This window comes from Pongo pygmaeus, chromosome X (genome assembly GCF_028885625.2).
Source record: "Pongo pygmaeus isolate AG05252 chromosome X, NHGRI_mPonPyg2-v2.0_pri, whole genome shotgun sequence".
NCBI classification, from domain to species: Eukaryota; Metazoa; Chordata; class Mammalia; order Primates; family Hominidae; genus Pongo; species Pongo pygmaeus.
The window spans coordinates 125295689-125308594 of NC_072396.2; the positions used below are offsets into that span (position 1 = coordinate 125295689).

Genomic DNA, 12906 nt, shown 5'->3' on the forward strand with positions numbered 1-12906 from the left:
CTTTAGCAAGTAGTTTAAGTACTCTGATCCTCCCATCCTCATCTGTAAAATGGGGGATATGGAAATACTGTGAAGGTTAAATGAATTAATCCATGCTTGGCATAATGCCTGAAACATAGCAAGCACCCAATAAATGGCAGCTTTTTAAAAAGTCATTTTTCTTCCCCCTGAAATCTTATCAATGTCCCCTAATCAATCACCCCTTTTAAGGCCTTTTCTTGAATCCCACTGTCAGAGGCGTCCAAACCAGAGCAACTCCATTTTGAGTGAGGGCTAGGAAAATGAGGCTGGGGCCTGCTGGGCTGCATTCCCAGAAAGTTTGGCATTCCTAACCTCTAGATATTTAAGGTTAAGGGAATAAATTAATAATGTTACTCAACAGAACCAGACTTGGGAGTGTCCGGATATCCTGATATCTAGAGAACAAAGCATTCCTAATTTTGCTTTAAAGATAATAATATTGATTCTTGCAAAATATACTAATTAAGAAAATTAATCCTTTATCACAAACCCTTGTAGCACAGCACATCTCCCCATATATACGAGCACTGTACCTAGGGTGGATGAGTTCCTCTTTTTACTTTCAGGAACCTCCTACTCTTGTCTATGGAGTAGCTGTTTTTTCACCACTTTACTTTCTCAGTAAACTTGCTTTTACTTTGCACTGTGGACTCGCCCTAAATTCTTTCTTGCAGGAGATCCAAGAACGCTCTCTTGGGGTCTGGATCGGTACTCCTTTCCTGTAACATATTTCTGGTGACCCAGATGGGACTGTAGTACAGAAACCCTGACTCAACGGCTACCTTTGGGTAAGTGTTGGGGTCCTGTAACATATTTCTGGTGAACCATGGAAGGGATGATACTGAAGAAACCCCCTCAACCCAAAGGAAATAGACGCAGCACTGATTGGATGACTTTGGGTAACTGGTGGTGTACTTGGGTAAAGAATGGGATTGGGTTAGAGGCCCAACTTAGGGGAGTTAGAGCCTCTCTTAAGACAGAGTGGGTTAGAGGCCCCTCTTAATAAAAGGCAAGGACACTTGACTGACCTTGGGTTAGAGGCCCGACTTAGGAGGGATAGAGTCCCTTCTAAGATTTAGGGGGTTAAAGGCCCCTCTCGGTAAAGTCCCTCTTGGCTAAAAATGGGTTTAGCACCATAGGCTATGTTCTTTGTATTAATCTGCATTGTCCTCCTTGCTGCATGAATCAATTTCTTGGTTGCTGTCTCTGTTTCACTGTCATTTTCAGGAGACTTTATTTAACTGGTCTTAGAGATTTTAACTTTCTCTTTTCCTATGTGCCTCCCGATTTCTGTCCATCTGCTTGTGAAACATTGGGAACAAAAAGCATTGAAGGCTCTGTCTCTAAAATTGCTGATTGAGATTTGGTATTTAACAGCTATGAGCAATAGGATTAGACAGATGTGGTTATGTTTTGTTGCCGCTATGCCGACTAGGTGTTATCCAAAGCAGTAGGATGGAAATCAGGGGACTTTTCTCCTTGCTGTTTGTTTCATTTTGCACACTAAAAAAAACACTTCTTTCTTGGATTCGGGCAAACCAGCTATGCTTCTCTGCTATTGTCCAAAACCTGCTTGCTCTGGTCGTTCCCATCTAAATCCTCTTCATTTCCTTTGCCTTATTTGACATATTTGTCGAAGTCCATGTTGTGGTTTATCTAAGATTCATGGCTCGACTCACTTCCATTATTCAGATAATGTGAATCATGTTTGTTGAGAAGAAAGAAAGGAAAAAAAAGTAGACATATTAAATGATCCTTTAATGCAAGCCCCCTTTCCCTGGTTCAGCGGGCATTTTTGGGTGGAGCAGAACCTCCTTCTGTTGGCTCTGAAGGTTCAGATGTGTTGGTCTTTTCTCCCTCTCGTCCACCGGAAAGTTCTATTGAGAACCCTTTGTCCCCTCCTCCTTACCCATCTACTCCCACTCTATACCCACCACTCATGAGGAACTTAGCCCAGTGAGTACTACTCGTAGTGGAGCCTCCTATCAACCTCCAAAGGGAAATCTTTGTCCACTTAGAGAGGTGGCAAATAAGGAAGAAGACCTATGAGAGTACATGTCCCCTTTTCTAGGTCTGATTTGACTCTATGTAAAGAAAGGTTGGTAATTTCTCTGAAGATCCAGGAAAATTCATAGATAGGTTTGAGAAATTAACTCTGACCTATATTAACCTTGGCAGGATCTGCACATTTTGTTGTCTCTGTGTTGTACAGTGGAAGAGAAACAATACATTTTGGGGACAGCTAGGGCCCATGAAGATGAGGTATTGGCTTGCAACTCGGACCATAATATATATCAGGCAGGAGGTATAGCAATTCCAGATCAAGATACAGAGTGGAACTATCAAAGGGGCAGTGAGGACTTGGGGAAGAGAGATCATATGGTCACTTTTTTGTTGGAAGGGATGGAGAAATGTATAAAAAAGCCTGTTAACTATGAAAAGGTTAGGGAAGTTTCTCAGGGTAAAGATAAGAATCCAGCTTTGTTTCAAGGGCATTTAGTTGAGGCAATCAGGAAATATACTAACACTGATCCTGCCTCAAGGGAAGGGCAAACCCTTTTGGGAGTACATTTTATATTCCAGTCTGCCCCTAATATCCATAGGAAACTACAAAAAGCAGCTATGGGTCCCCAGAATCCTATGGAACAGCTTTTGGATATGGCATTTTTAATTTTTAATAACAAGGACAAAGCAGAAGAAGCAGAAAGAGCAAGAAGGACCTCCCACAAGGTGCAGCTCTTGGCTGCAGCCTTACGCTCACCTCCCACATGGTGTTGTCCTCCTGGCTCTGGGCCTGAGCAAGGGAAGCTGAAAGGTGGGAAGTCCAGAGCTGGACATCTGAGTCACCATGCTTTGGGCATAAATCAGCATGCACATTCTAAGAAAACTGGTCATTGGAAGAGGGATTTCCCAGCGTTCTGAAGGGAGACATTGGCACCTGAACCAATGATGGCTGAAGTAGCCAGGCAAGCCCAAGAGTAATTGGGCCGAGTCCTTCCACCCCAGCTCCCATCGGACAACTAGCCATATCTCCAGAGAAGCCTCGGGTAACCCTTGACGTGGCAGTCCCACAGGCCAATGGAAGACAAGAGACCGATACCGTTTATTCCTGTGAGCCAGTCAGTGACCTCCAACTCCTGTTCAGAAGAAATGAATGGGATGGATAACATAAAGATATGGATTGGCATTCTACTTTTGTGTATAAGTTGGAATCATGCAGAGAGTAACTTATTTACTGAGTGGGCAAAGGTTTAGCCCGTCTTTTCCCATGTGTTATATATAGCCACATGGGCCTTAGCCCCTTCCCCTACTGTGAGAAGACAAGAAGGTCCTTTTTAATTTAATTAGAAAACAGCTAAACTCCACCCCAACTTTAGGTTATGCTATACATAATGAACTTGGATGAATGACAGCTGTTCAAGTGCAGGTCTCAGGCAAAGCACCTCTGTGTTTTGAAAGGCACAATAATAGTCACCACCAAACTGGAACCCCTGATATGGGATGGCTGTTATTTTAACAATGTAATCAGACTCTTCTAACAGACCAGATGTGGATGGGATGGCAAGATAATTTGCCAAAAATGAGTGCCTACCCTTCTTCTTGGGGATGGTTGTGGGCTTGTGGAACTCATGGCTGGCCATACTTATCTTATAACTGGACTAGAAGGTGTAAGTGGGGTTGCCCTTATCTCCTGGGACATATCCTCACCAAATTGGACTCTCTGTTATCTAACTGGGAAATTATAAAAGCTCGCCATGGGCAACAAAAAGAAGCATCTTGGTGATTTTATCCTATGGCTATATTTTCCCTGCAGGCAACTACAATCAGTATCGAGTGACAAGTTGAAGCCTTCGCAAAGCACACAGCTGCAGCTTTCCATAATACATGCCATGCCCTTACCCTCCTAACTGAGGAAACTTCTCAGATTAGGCAGGTAGCCTTACAAAGCCGTGTGGCTTTGGACATTTTAACAGCAGCCCAGTGGGAGCTTGTGCTTTGATCAAAACCGAATGTTGTATGTATGTTTCAGACTATTCACATAATATTACCCAAGCTGTGAAAGCTTTCGACACTCACATATCTGCCATTGATGCGCTATCAGTCGACCCCATATCGGCTTGGTTGCAACAACTGCCCAGTTCTTGGAAGGCTTTCTGTTTAGTTTACTTGGAATGACTTTACTTATTTTGCTTTGCTCTTGTGGAATATATTGGGGTTGTACTCTCTGTGTAGGAATGCAAGACAAGCTCACTCAAGGCTTTCTTAAATTGGATACTTATTAATCTTCCATATATCACCTTTTGTAGGAACTCGGAGTTATGAATGACCTTCACCATAGCAACGCTTTCTAACTGCGTTTCTCTCTACCCTGAACGCAAGAAACCCTAATAGTTAGGCAGGAATATCATCGTCCCTATTCAGCCTGATGAAGTTACAGAAGATGGATCTTTGTCCCTCTGCAACCCTTAGGATTAAGGGTCCTCTTGTAAAGAGAGGGGGCGTCTCTGTCAGAGGCGTTTGAACCAGAGCTACTCCGTTTTGAGTGGGGGCTAGGAAAATGAGGCTGGGGCTTGCTGGGCTGCATTCCCAGAAAGTCAGGCATTCCTAGCCTCTAGATGTTTAAGGTTAAGGGAACAAATTAATAATATTTTCTAAACAGACCCAGACTTGGAGTTTCCAGATATCCTGATATCTGGAGAACAAAGGCATTCCTAATTTTGCTTTAAAGATAATAATATTGATTCTTGTGAAATATAGTAATTAAGAAAATTAATTCTTTATCACAAACCCTTGTAGCAGAGCACATCTCCCCATATATATGAGCACTGTACCTAGAGTGGACACATTCCTCCTCTTACTTTTGGAAACATCCTACTCTGTCTATGGAGTAGCTGTCTTTTCACCACTTTACTTTCTTTTCTTTTCTTTTTTTTTTTTTTTTTGTTTTTGAGACGGAGTCTCGCCCTGTTGCCCAGGCTGGAGTGCAGTGGCGCGATCTCGGCTCACTGCAAGCTCCGCCTCCCGGGTTCACGCCGTTCTCCTGCCTCAGCCTCCTGAGTAGCTGGTGCCCGTCACCATGCCCGGCTATTTTTTGTATTTTTGGTAGAGACGGGGTTTCACCGTGTTAGCCAGGATGGTCTTGATCTCCTGACCTTATGATCCGCCCGCCTCGGCCTCCCAAAGTGCTGGGATTACAGGCATGAGCCACCGTGCCTGGCCTCACCACTTTATTTTCTTAATAAATTTGCTTTTACTTTGCACTGTGGACTTGCCCTAAATTCTTTCTTGCGTGAGATACAAGAACCTACTCTTGTGGTCTGGATTGGGTCGCCTTTCCTGTAACACCATCTCATCTTGCCTGCTTTAATGTCACATTGTTTGCAACTTTTGAGTTGATTGGCAATTAGGTTTTAGCTATTTTATTATAGATGGGCTTTGTCTCCCAGATCAGCTAGATTGTAATCACCTGAGGGCCCAAGTGGGCTCCTGTTTAGCACACTACTGAGCACTCAAGAAATGCTAATTAAATGTTTATTGGAGTAAAGACTGGACTCTGGGCTTCACTAACTTTCCTAGAGACTGTTTCGAGTTGGCTTTTTGTCTCCACAGGAATCCAGATAACCGCTCTCATTCCTAGCTTTTGCAGCCTCACTAATACAATCTGGTAAGACATGTTCAATGTGCCTAGTATAATAGATTCCATCTGTCTAAGGATTGGTGAAGGTGAAAGAATGATATCACATAACCTGAGGCTTCTCTGCCTTGAGTGGCCCTGTGCCTGAGGCTTATGTTATTTGGGGGAAGCACTATATTAAGTTTGGTCAGCCTGAAGGACAGACACTGGAGCCTCTTATTTGAGGGTAAGATGGAAATGCCTCCAGGTCCACTGAGCTGGGACCAAGGTCCACTTCACTTTAAGATTATCCTTTTGATCATCATCGGGTGATGGTATTACTTAGATTGAAAGTGTTAACCTTCAGCCTGGGCTATTTTTCTCAGATATTTTGTGGTTAAAGATGATATCTAAGGTGAAAAATCAATTATAGGAAAGTGCACAAGTTAAACAGTGGGTTGCTTGCAGGCGGCTTGCTGGAACAAAAGGAGAGACAAGGAATTATTAAGGAAAAAGTGAAGCATTTATTAGTGCTTTGCAAAATAGAGGAGGAAATGAAAGTAGGGCTTCTGTGGTAAATGAACACAGAACATGGATTTGCCTCAGTTCTAAACTTTTTTATCACTCCAGTCAAATAGTAGAAGTTATTTGAACTCCTTTTTTTTTGCCACACTGAATAGAGCAGGCATCCAAGGAGCGTCTTCAAGAGCTTTTTCAGGTCAAAGTCACATTCTGATGAGATAGTAATTTTGCTACTTTCTCTGTAGCTCTCCCTATAGCTATCATTGTGGGTGGCATCTAGATATCAAGTTGGTTGAATTTTTTCCATGAAGAAAAATACCCAGCCTTGGAAACTTCTCCCTCCAACTTGGAGACCTGCCTGCACTTCCACCAGGGACTAAGGGCAGGCCTGAGGCACTGACTGGTGAGAAGGCAGAAGAAGATAGAAAAAGAAGAAGGGGGAGTGTGGGAGGAGAGAAAGGACAGGGAGAAAGGCAAAGAGAAAATTATTGAGCCAGCCTGTTAATTGCACTTCCTACTTTTAGTCCTGTCTCTCTTTAATCCACTTTTCACACAGCCACCATTGATCTTCCTAAACAAAAATCTGATTGTCTCATTTTCCTCTTTAATGTTCCCTATTGACATGAGCATCAAGTCCATTCAAGCTCGTTGTCATGATGGATAAAGGCTTGCATGATCTGTCTCTTGCCATGATCAGTCTCACCTTCTCTTACTTTCTGCCTCCCACTTGATGCTATGGTAATAGCGAATGGCGTACAGGTCTTTCGACCCTTCAGTGACTCTTCTTCCCTACTACATACTTACACACAAAAGGCTTCCTCATGTCCTTGCCCATGCAAATCACTCTTCCTGAGATACTGTTTCTACCTTTATTTGCTAATTTCTGTCCATACTTCAAGATACAGCTCAGATAGCACTTCCAATTCCTTCAGTTCCATGGGATCTATGAATACCTCTATATCTGTCTCTTACCCCATTATATTAAAATTATGTATTTACATATTTCTCTTCCTCACTAAACAGAGCTCCTTGAGGGGGAAGCTAAGGGCACCGAGAATATTTCAAATGGTGGTAAGTGGTATAGAGAGAGCAAAGGCAGTGGTCTTAAGTGCCTGTCAGAAGCAGGTTTGAGCTTTCTTCCTGTTCAACAGATGCCTGCTCTCTCATTGGCTTACGTATTTGTGAAAAGTTCTTATGCAATTATTCATTAAACTCCTGGCTCTATGAAATGTTTGCATTTGCAATGGATGTCCTTAATGCCTTACCTCTAGGGAACAATGGAATTTCGGAAACTGAGGCAGGCTGACATAGAGACATAGTTTCCTTGGCCCTTGTACCACATGGTGTAGGCAGCTGTCCATTAAGCCTGTGCTTTCTTAGGGTCAGCTTGGTACTCAATGCCCACAGAGCACCATGGTGATCTGTCAATAGTCAGTTAATTTGTCTCTTAAGAAAAAACATGTGGGTGTGTTGATACTGGGGCTCTAGCTAGAGTGTGAACTCCTTGAAGAGAGAGACTGTTTTTAACTTGGCTGGGACTCCCCAGAAGGCTCTATAATATGGGAGAGCCTTGTGGGGAGGGGGGTTTCTTGACTAAATCTGCTGATCAATGTGGGGGTTCTCTTTTTACATTATGCCTAAACCAGAATGGAGAGCAACACTTTAATATAGTGCAATCAAGATTGGTTGTCCTGTACCTTACATCCCAGAGTGCTCTCTTAACTATAAGTCTGAGGCTTAAATAAAATCTAGTGCAAAGGAAGTGAAGGATAGATGGGGAACAGCTTGGACCATCAAACTTGGTTGCTTTTATCACACTATCATTTCTCAGAAATTTCAAATGCTTCTTATTGAAAAATGAGAAGAAAATGAAGGAATCACATCTTATAGTATCCAGAGAAAAATGTGCTTTAATTAGCCAGATCCAGTCTTTCCTTATTGGAGGAATGCCAGTTTTACTAATGGAAAGAGTTTTCTCAGACCATCTGTCAGTTATCACAGCAGTCTGTGCTTAACCCTTTCTGTGCCAGCAGGAAAAATTCACTAATCTAGTAAACTGCTCCATCAGGTGCTTTGGAGAATAAGGCATGGCATCTGCCTTCGAGGGGCTTAAAATTTAATAGGCAAGACAGGAGATGTACACGACCATGTATAAAGCAGGCAGAATGCACTAAGCATTATAAGAGAGCTACCAAATGTGGTGGAAGCATTAATGAGAGGAAGATTACTCTTGGCTAGAGGCTAGAGAAGTCTTCATGGAGGCACCTGAAGATAGATGAAAAGGGCAAAAATTGTGGGCATTCTGGGTGGAGGGACTACTAGCATGTTAAATGCCAAAGGGGAAAAAGCCCAGGACAGGTCTGTACAATGAATGGGAATAGTCTAGTGTGATAGGAGTATAGGATGTGGAAATAACAGTAGATATGGTTTTTCAGATTGTTTGGGGATCTCATGAAGGAGGCATTTGACTGTCAGATTAAGAGGTAGGCATTTTATTCTATAGCGTAGACAATGGATTGTCAGTGCCTTGCTCAGAGCTGTGCTTTATTTGGGCATCCTAGGAAGTATGAGTTAAATGCTGAGCTATTTTCTCTAACCTCAGGGGAGGTGGAAATGGATCCCTGGCTTCTGCTATTCAAGATGTGATGCATTGGGTTTTGCATATTTAGAGCTATATTTTTCTTTTATTATTTGCTACTAGATTGATAGCCCTGAGGTCGCTGCTTAGGATAAGACATCTAGCCTGGCTGGGATGAGAGGGTACATTTTTCTGCTGGACTTTGAATCCGTGTAAACTTTGTAGGTTTTGAGTTAACCTGAGCCAACGTTTTAATATCAGCTTGATGTTCTTTATGTTATAAATTATGTATGTATTTACATATGTATGTGCATGTATCCAAATTTTTGGGGGGTGGGGGATAATTTTTGTAACTCGGTTGTTCTGTATTTCATGGAATAAAACAGCTGGAGGTTAGGGGTGGTGGTGAGGATGATGTGGAGTCACATCTTAAATATCTATATTTTTGTTCTCCAAGTTCCTTCTGGCTTAGTGCTATCAAGAGGCTTACATTATGGGGTACATTTTTATTAATAGGAATAGTACCAGTGTTTCTAAAAATCTGGCCCTCCTTGAAAATCTGCCACAGAATTCACCCAGAGAGGTACCTGCTTGGGCTGAAATCAGAGACCATATAGCAGCTGCCTGTTTAATAAGCTAAACACAAGATTCAGATACATGCTTAGATTTGAGTACTACTTAAGTTAACAAAACATTAAGAGCCAAGAAATGGATTTTTGAATTTTAAAAAGGTGAAAAATGGCAGATAATAAAGCTATTAAAAGGAGTTTTGAAAAGCCTAGGAAACTTGGACTTTTGGATATTTTTCTTTTAAATTGGCAAGATAGGAATTTTGCAGTCAAAAAGAAAATTTTGTGGTAGAAGGACCTTCACATCTTGAAATAGACTTTCTCCTTTTTTTCCCCTCCCTCTAGAAATCTGACCTATTCCTAAAGGCTCATCTTCTCTTACATGTTCCATGACCACTCTAGTCAATGAAAATTATCTTGGTTTTTAGAGTTGCCTTCTCTTATGTTTGACATTCAGCCTTAGGGCCTCTTTTATTTTTAACTTGCCTACAGTGGTGACTTCACCTTTTAATTAGGATTTACGAGCTTCATGCCTGTTGATGTGGTCTCTCCAACTATCCATGTTTATCACCCAGTAGGAGCCAAATAGATGCTTGCAGTGTGCATGAGAGTATTTCAGAGGACATAATGCAACTTTGCTTGAGGAACATGAATACTGAAGCTATGTTGAGGGAAAGTGAACTTAAAACACATGGTTATATTCACTAAAATAGCAAATATTTAAAAAAGTAGTGTGCAGAGTTCTCTTTCTCCCCAATAGTTTTTAAAGAAATGTGGTGAACCAAAATTCTTTGTTTTCATTTATGAGAAATAAACCCATTTCCATAACTCACCTTTCATTTCAACACTTTCTTTCAATTTCACTTATGACTCAGACTGGGTTTATTTCTGGCAGCACGTTGTCTTTTAACTGAGAAGTGAAAAGAACTCAGAACAATGACTTTCCAACTCCTCTAGTCCTTCTATAATAGTCCTTAAGTGCTGAGAGATAGTCGTTTGTGTGTTCGCTGATTACATCATCCATTGTACCGGCCCTGTCTTGGGATCCTTTTCTTCCTTTTGGAATTTGATAACTGACTTTCTTTAATTTCATTTGTAGAAATGCATCTTACCCATTTATCCCTTCCCCCTCATTCTCCCTTTGAAGCCATAGCATCCCTGATTTTAGTGTGGGGGACTAGGGGTGGGTGGGAATTGATGCCTGCCTGGGGTTTTTAAGTACCAGAAGCAACATTATTTCTATATTTTTTGTTCTGCCACTGAAAATGCCTCAGCCCACACATAACTAGTTCTGGTTCTCTTCCTGTTCCTCCGCCTACAGCATCCTCCCGCTCCTCTTCAGATGTCTGCCCCTCTTCACAGCAGGCCACTTTCCTTCACAGTTCCAGAATGGTTTCATTCATCACTGTCACAGTCCCTGTCAGTGGTAAACTCTGCCATCTTATCTGTGGCCACCAGTAAATGAGTTTGCATTTAACATTTTAAAGAGTTTTCTTTGTTTCTGACATTCTCCACCCACTGATACTTGTACTTATGCGGCTTGCTGTCACCCTTTTTTTCCTGCCAGTTGGTTGGCAGGAACCAATCTCCTCCAGAAAATGCAAGAGGATCGTCCTGTCACTCAGAAAATCTTTCTAATCTTAATCTGACATTGGTTACAAGTGCTCACGTTCTTCTTTGGGTGAGAAAGACAGACTTAGGAAGAGGAACAATTTGAGAATTTGGCAGAGGTAGCTGAAAGTTGCCAATGATTATATTGGACACTGGGAAATTTTGGATTTGACTTCCTGCCCTAGGCTGACCTGCTGTCAGTTCTGTGTAAATTACTTAGTCTATTTGTGTCCTTTTCTGTGCTATGGGGATGATGTTAATTTCTAAATTGGGATGGGAGGTAGGTAATGGATACCACAATTTGAACTATTAAGAGTATCAACAATAATGTTATTGTTTTTTGAAAGCTTGCTATGTGAAAAGGTGCTAGGTGATTTGTACCCACGATGTCTACTTGTCAAGACAACATTGAGCAACTTGGGGCCCAGAGTAATTCAGTGTCTTGCTCAAGATCACACAGCCACAGTTTGTAAGCAATGGAACAAGAATTTGAACATAGATCTGTCTGGTTCCAGAGTTCGCACATGTATGATGACTTTGTTACGTAAGACCAGAGTAGTACTGAGCACAATTGGGTGTTCTCAGTGATTTGTGTCTCGTCCTGCCTTGGTCTCCTTCAGGATATTGACTGATGTTGGGTTTGTGTGTGACTAATAGTGTCAGTGTTTGAATTTCAGTTCAGCCATTTGCCAGCTATATAACTTTGGGCAAGTTATTTAGTCACTCTGTGCCTATTATCCACATCTATAAAATGGGCTGATAAAGGATGATAAAAACCTTTACCCCATAGATTTGTTGTGAGTCTTGACAAGTAAACACATATAAAGAACTTTTGCTTAACATATTGTAACCCCTCAATGATTGTTATCTATCATCATTCTCAGCTGCAGCATTCTTTCCCTACAGTGCTTCTCTGCAGACCTGTTCTGACTGGGTGTTCAACCATGTTCCAGATGGATTCTTCCTTTTATCCGTGTGTGTGTATGTGTGTGTGTGTGTAACAACTTGTTCAGTTTTTTTTTTTTTAATATTAGAGCCCCACTCTCTACCTTCCAAGGTGACTGACCCTTCCAGGATAAATTAACTCATTCTGTGGTATTAGTAGCAGATGATTTATTCTTGACTAGAATTTCTATTGACATGATTCTTTAACCCCAAGATGTAAAATCATTTAGTGCAGATTGCAGGGATGGGGTGGGTTGGGTTGTGGTGTAGTTTGGACTATAGCACGTTTTCTTCAAATAGAGCAGGGCCACTTTTTTCTCTTTTATGCATACATTCAATTTCCTGGTAAATTTTTTATTTGAATTATAATAATAGCAAGCACCTACATAATACTTAACTTTATGCCAGATATTGTTCTCAACACCTCATATTATCTCCTTTAATTCTTTTGTTTCTTTTTTCTTTTCTTTCTTTTTTTTTTTTTTTGCGACAGAGTTTCACTCTTGTTGCCCAGGCTAGAGTACAATGGTGCGATCTTGGCTCACCGCAACCTCCGCCTCCCGGGTTCAAGCAATTCTCCTGCCTCAGCCTCCCGAGTAGCTGGGATTACAGGCATGTGCCACTACACCTGGCTAATTTTGTATTTTTAGTAGAGATGGGGTTTCTCCATGTTGGTCAGGCTGGTCTCGAACTCTCAACCTCAGATGATCCACCCACCTCGGCCTCCCAAAGTGCCAGGATTATAGGCATAAGCCACCGCGCCTGGCCTGTATCCTTCAATTCTCAAAAAACCTGTGGGGTAGACGTTCTTATCCTCATTTTCCATAAGTTAAAACACAGAGAGGTTAAGTAACTTGTTCAAGATTGCACAGCTAGGAAGTGGTAAAACTGGGATTTGAGCTCAGACAGTGCCCTTAACTAGTACAGTATATTGACCCTAACTGAAGAAAAGGTTGCCCTGGCATTTTGATAAGTTTGAAAACCACTGATAATTAAATTGGAAATTTAGGGCACAAACCTGTGCAAAGGTTGGGTGATGTCAGAAA

The 12906-nt window shown here is 41.7% G+C and overlaps 1 long non-coding RNA gene across 1 annotated transcript in view; it reads left to right on the top strand.

Annotated features, from left to right (window-relative positions):
* The first annotated feature begins 694 nt into the window (after positions 1–694).
* Positions 695–12906, top strand: part of LOC129025451 (uncharacterized) — a 37440-nt gene continuing 25228 nt past the window's right edge. The window contains exon 1 of the long non-coding RNA XR_008497217.1: positions 695–809. This is a non-coding gene — a long non-coding RNA (uncharacterized LOC129025451). The remainder of the gene's footprint in view (positions 810–12906) is intronic.